At 35.0% G+C, this 6658-nt stretch overlaps 1 long non-coding RNA gene across 1 annotated transcript; it reads right to left on the bottom strand.

Moving 5' to 3' along the window:
• Positions 1-481: 481 nt before the first annotated feature.
• LOC117085253 lies at positions 482-5650 on the bottom strand. The gene is made up of 3 exons (XR_004437896.1): positions 4696-5650; positions 2905-2982; positions 482-2288 (listed from the first exon to the last, which is right to left on the bottom strand). It is a non-coding gene; the product is annotated as an uncharacterized LOC117085253 (long non-coding RNA).
• Positions 5651-6658: the final 1008 nt, after the last annotated feature.

Here is a 6658-nt window from a genome sequence, read left to right as displayed (position 1 = left end):
CCTACTCTCCCCCAAAGAAAATTTCCACTAATATTTTATTGTTTTATTTATTTGTCAGTTTTTTAGGCAACACACCTTAGTAACTGCCTGATCATATTGATTGTATAAAAATGTTACTTGTAATTATGTATTAATGGAAGGCTAAGTTTTCAAAATATTATGAAAACATAACAATGAAAAGAACTTGCTAGAATGATGTTACCTATTATAATCATAGTCCTTTTTTAGTTGACACATTAAGTGTAACAGCCCATCTGTAATTTACTATAAAGTAGAAAACACTCTATCATTTGTTGATAACTTAAACATTGCACTGTATATTGAAACAGACTTCATCTGTCTTTCATGAAAAATTTCAAACAGAGCCATCCAGCTTTTACAATATGCATACATGTTATGTTCCAGAGTTTTAATGTTTGAGTTCATTTACCTCTAGACTACTTAGGTTTCAGAAGTTGGAGACAAACTATTCTGAGACATGTTTGTCAACACAGCTATATAATGATTTTGTCAGATACTGTTTGGGGGCAGACTTCTGGCCTCATGTGTTCTATGAACAACTAACAATCTACTCTGAGATTGTTTAGGACATTCTATTTACATTAGCCCCATAAACTGGGGGAAGGGGTGGTTAGTGGTCATGATTCCAGAAGAAACTATATCATTTCTGAAAATAGCAGATCTCTTTTTTTAACTTTCTTTCACTTTCAAAGTTTATCTTTCATTTTTCTTTAACTTTCAAAATTAGTCTTGGTGACTTAATGCAGTGTATGTTTGTGTGTGTGTGTGTATATATATATGTCATATATATATGAGACATAGGGTTAAAAACTCCTCCTTGAAACAAATCAAAGGTTGACATATTCACAGGTTTTTAATACCCACTTCTTTCTTTTTAACTCTTCCTCGCCCTACCACACACATACTCATCTGGTTGGTAATATCTACAGATCAAAATCTGCAGGTAAAACTGATGATTGTCTTAGTTCATTTTCTGCTGCTTTAGCAGAGTATCACAGACTAGGTAATTTGTAAAGGAAAGAGATTTATTTGGTTCATGGTTCTGGGTGTTGCGAAGTGCATGATAGAGGGGCTGTATCTGGTGACTGGTGAGGGCCTTGTTGCTGTGTCATAACATGGCAGAAGGCATCACATAGTTAGTGAAGGTGAGGAAAAGAAGAAGAGAAGGCCAAACTCCCCCATCCCTTTTATCAGGATCCCACTCCCATGATAACTAACCCATTCCTGTGATAATGGCATTACCCCATTCATGAGGGCAGAACCTCTATACCTAATCATATACTAAAGGCCTCATTGCAATGTAATGGTGCATTGGCAATTAAATTTGAACACGAGTTTTGAAGGGGATGTTCAAACCATAATAATGGTGTTATGGGAAGTTCACTGTTGTTATTATGAAATTCAATCTTCCTCCGTATTTCATGTAAGAAATACAACTCAACTTTTCCAATAACTGCTCAGATATTTTTACTTTCTTTAAAACTCCTTGGATTTGAAGCTTAGCTTTTATCAGTTGACTTAATGGCCTCCTTAAACTTTCATTAACTTCCAGAAGGACACTTTCATATTCTTTATGCAGTTTATGACTTTACCTAGATTATAAGTATTGTTAGTTGTGCATGCCTTCAAAAGGCTTATGTTAAGATAAAGGCTAACTCTGTCCTTCAATTACTATTAAATTCTCCATAGGTAAGTTGAAAGGATTTTATCTGCTGCATTTTGGATAAATAAGACAACCATATGCACCTTATATCAGTTTATTCTTTTGCATTTTCCATTAAGTATTTCCAGAAATGTTGAAATTTTATTAATATAAAGAAGCAAGACTCAGTTGGAAACGTCAAAACTATTTTTATTGAAGTGATAATCAATTCCTGTTGGCATTGCTAAAAACTTCCAAAAGGTTTGTTTATCAATTCAACAAATACTAGGTTAAGATTATGTGACTTTCCAAAAAGCACATTATTCTTAAGAACACTACCTAATCAGAGAGATGCAGATCCCAGCTGCTGTCTTCTACAAGTACACCAAAAAGAACCGAGAAACTGTTATTTATAGTCAAATTTCAATTTATTAGAGCTGTTATTTTGTCAACATGTGACTTCAGTGGTTTGTTTGACATTTCTCTAGATGGACTCTCTCTGGTCCTGTCAATTTTTTCAGTCTTTCGAAGAGCCCATCAGTAAAAAATATAAAAATCATAGTTGTCTAATGAGGTCTTGCCATATGCACGCAGACACATCTACGATACACATGGCATTTTAGATCTGCAGATAAAATAAATGTGATTACTTGTTTATTATTGTTTTCCATGGCTTCTAAACTAATTATTCAAGTAATTAGGGTTTATCTTCTTTTAGATAATTGACTTTTATACAATGAAAGATCCCTTAATTTTTATAAATATCTAAAATGCCATATATTTGCTGTTTTTATTTAGTGTTTTGACATGACACAAGCATCAATTTCCTTGCAATGCATAGTTTTCTAAAAATAAATCATATTAGTAAAACTCAGAGGAACTTTGGAGCTTTGGCATGACGTATATGTTACATAAGCTTTCAGTATGGCCTTGATAAATGTAAAGGCTTATTAAATAAACTTCTGTAAGACAAAAGAGTCAGAAGGTTCATTTTGTTTATACAAGCTTAATTCAAAGCTCCCTCAGACAGTTTTTAAGTTTGTTCATTCACTCAACAAATATTTATTTTGTGCCTACTACATGTCAAACACTTTTCTAGGAATAAGAGCTACACAGTAAAACAAGCCCAGATCCCTGTTGTAATGGATTTTACACACTTGGGTGTTGGAAGAGGGGAATATTTGTTAGAAAAACTCGACATGTGAATATAAAATAGGGCATGTTAAGGGAGATAGACGTACCTGAGTGAGTGTTGCTAATTGATATAAGATGTCAGGGAATTGAGGTCCTCTCCGATAAGGTGACATTTCAGTAGAGATCTGAAGGAAGTAAGAGAATGAGCCCTACAGATAATCCTGTCAAAGTGTGTTCCAAGCAGAGGTGGTACAGTAACGCAAAAGGCAAGAAATAGGATCTTGCTTGTCATCATCAAGGGGTAATAAGAGGACGATGTGCCGGGAGTTGTTTTGTTCCAGTTGCCAATGTTTGAATTTATTGATAATACTTTCAATTTAAGAATATTTTAAGATTGACCAAATATTTGAGTATATTATTGTGTTGATTCCCACTACATGCCTGAGATATCACTGGGAATTATCATCCTGCCATTATTACGGAAGAAATTGAAGTTCAAAGATTTTAAAGGGCCTTGTCTCAAATCTCATCGGTGGTAAATAGACATGCTGAAACTGCAACCTAAGTTTCCTGAGTCCTGGAACATTTTTCTTCCCATTATTATTATTATTATTATTATTATTTTCTTCTTCCCATTATTATTATTATTTTCTTCTTCCCATTATTATTATTATTTTACATTTTTCATCACAGTTAGAGGAGACTCGGTCTTTTCTAAAATTTTCTAAACTTTTCAAACATTTTCACTTTCTAAAATATATGTTTTTCAAAGGAAAAATTCAACCCCAAATGTGAGAATCCGGAAACAAAACCCAAGACAATCTCTCTTTTTAAAAGTGCCTGCCAGGAAGCAACCAGAGTGACCATCTGTTGAAATCTTCACATTTTGGCAAAAAAGAAATCAAGGTCAAGAGATACATATTTACAAAGCTTATAAGACACTTGAATTTAAAAATTGTTACTCTCCTAAGGAATAGAATATTCATTGTCCTTAGATAAAAAGTATTAACTGTCATTCAATAGTTGATTGATGTGAGACTTTAAAATTATTTGAGTCAAAAAATTCAGGACACATCAGACATCCTCTGAACAGGGAATATGTCATCGTCCCACCATTCCTTTATTCCCTTCATATCATCTACTTAAAATACATTTTCTATTTTTTTCTTTTTTTGGGGGGGTTGGGATGGAGTTTTGCTCTTGTTGCCCAGGCTGGAGTACAATAGCACAATCTCGGCTCACCGCAACCTCTGCCTCCTGGGTTCAAGCGATTCTCCTGCCTCAGCCTCCTGAGTAGCTGGGATTATAGGCATGCGTCACCACGCTGGCTAATTTTGTATTTTTAGTAGAGACAGGGTTTTTCCATGTTAGTCAGGCTGGTCTCGAACTCCCGGCCTCTGGTGATCCACCCGCCTTGGCCTCCCAAAGTTCTGGGAATACAGGTGTGAGCCAACTCCCTCGTCCCCTAAAATACATTTTCATTCTCACCACCTCTGAAAGTTGTTTTTATTGTTTGAAGTATCATTCATGAACCACTATGCCAATCACTGCCTGACTCCTTCATATCAGTCTCATATAGCTCAGAACACCATCAATGCTTGGGCTGATTTCTCAATTTGCATCTAAAATATGCTCTTTTTATTGTCAGTTATGTTTAAACTGTCAGTAATATCTGTCCTAGCATCCCTAAACAAAACAAATGATAAACTTTTATGGGCTCTTGGTATTTCCAGCCCCTTTATTTTACACACACACATAAACATATATACATATACATACAAACACATATGCATGTATATATAATAAATTCTATGATAATCACTTATAATAATGGATGGTGTTATGACGATGAAAAAAGAGATGACTTAAATCAAAATGACTGATTATACAAAACTTACGGTTCATATGGACTCTTCACCTTCCAGAATCTTATGTTATTCACGTGCCCATTTCCAATTAAATGCTTATGAATGTTCCTTTGCAGATACAGGGCTGTGGGGGAAGAAATTTAAAATTATAGTGCCTTTACACAAATTTAAATACTGCATAGTATTCCACAGCAGGGAATGCTATGGTGAGCATATTGAGTCATTCTCCCAAAGAAGAAATATAAATTTTTTGATGATTTTTTTATAGTAGTCATCAGAATTTTCTTCCTTGAAACTCTCTGAAAAAAAAAAAGAAACCCTTATTAGTTAGCTAAGCATTAACAGTTCCTTTACTACTTGGATCCTTAGTCTTCCTAATTATGTCTCAAGGGCTTAATAATCTGGCAGACAAAAGGAAACCAGTTTTGTGCTTATTTCAAAAATTCTTTAAGGCACAGGAACTTTATATTACTATATACATTTAAGGCAAACCAATTGTTAAACCAAGGTTTTTCTTAGAGAATGGAAATAAATTATATAACTTTAACCAAGTTTTCTTTTTTTTTTTTTTTTACCAAGAAAAAGACAATTTCTGATAGCATAAACAAGAGTGAAAATGGTAATTCAAAATATAAATAAGTTCAAAGCAATGTGAAAAAAATCAGCAACCATACAATCATGCTTTCTGATGATGAGTGAACCACAGATAAGAAGTTGCCTTTTATTGAAGATTATTCTTTTCATTTAAGTAACTCAGTACATGGGAATTGACTAGAAACTCAGGTATTTCGGTAAGAAAAAAAAAAATTAGTTTTACGTGTGGATGCAGAAGGCACATATCCAAGAAGAAAAACTAAGTTTAATAAGGCTCCGGGCAGGGCGCAGTGACTCATGCCTGTAATCCCAGCACTTTGGGAGGCCGAGGCGGGTGGATCATGAGGTCAGGAGTTCGAGACCATCCTGGCTAACACAGTGAAACCCCGTCTCTACTAAAAATACAAAAATTAGCTGGGCGTGGTGGCGGGTGCCTGTAGTCCCAGCTACTCAGGAGGCTGAGGCAGGAGAATGGCGTGAACCCGGGAGGCGGAGCTTGCAGTCAGCCGAGATGGCGCCACTGCACTCCAGCCTGGGGGACAGAGCGAGACTCCATCTCAAAAAAAAAAAAAAAATAAAAATAAAAATAAGGTTCCAAGGTTCATTACAGAAAGGGTATCAAGAAATAGCTCTGAATCTGTTTTGTGAGATAATGTTTTACAACTTAGAATATTGAGTCAGAGAGAAATCTTGGACTGTTGTTATCTCCTGCTGCAATCATATTTCTGAGCTAGAAAGCATCATGCATAAAGCACTAAATAAAGAAAAAGAACTGATAAAACAAAGCATCCAGTTAGCTTGGTATTTCCAAAGACAGTTGAAACCATAGTGACAGAAGTTCTCTTAGAAGCCTAGAATGCTGGAGGGATTTAGACAGATCAAAACTTAGCAGGATCACCTTAATCAAGAACTGCTCATTTCTAGTGGAAATTGTGGCTCCAGATAGCAGTTCAGTAACAGGATCCTTCAACCAATCAAATATAATGAAATATAAATAATTAAATGCAATTTTAAATAGTGGTCAAAAAATATTTTGGAGGAAAAACCAACACCCTGGAGAAATTATGGACCAAATAGCTTGCTTTTGTTCCCAAAGTATGACGAACAACCTAAAATATTAGAAGACTTCTTGAATCACAAGAGCATTTCACATATGCTGTTCTCAGTGTATAAACTGTGCTAAACGAACAACACTATTTGATGAACAAAAGAAATCCTTTGGGGAAAAAGGTAACCATTAGCTATGTCAGGCAATCCTGTGACAGTGCCACAATACACCCATCTGACATAGCTTAATATCATTGACATTGTTTTATAAATAACAAACCTGTGTTGTGCTGAATAAAAACAAAAATAGAATGGACATTGATTGAATACTTAACTAGGCCATACACTATGC

Source organism: Trachypithecus francoisi, unplaced genomic scaffold, assembly GCF_009764315.1.
Source record: "Trachypithecus francoisi isolate TF-2019V2 unplaced genomic scaffold, Tfra_2.0 Lachesis_group1, whole genome shotgun sequence".
In the NCBI taxonomy this organism is placed as follows: domain Eukaryota; kingdom Metazoa; phylum Chordata; class Mammalia; order Primates; family Cercopithecidae; genus Trachypithecus; species Trachypithecus francoisi.
The sequence above is the reverse complement of the archived record's forward strand: the minus strand, read 5'-3'. Positions and strand labels throughout refer to the sequence as shown.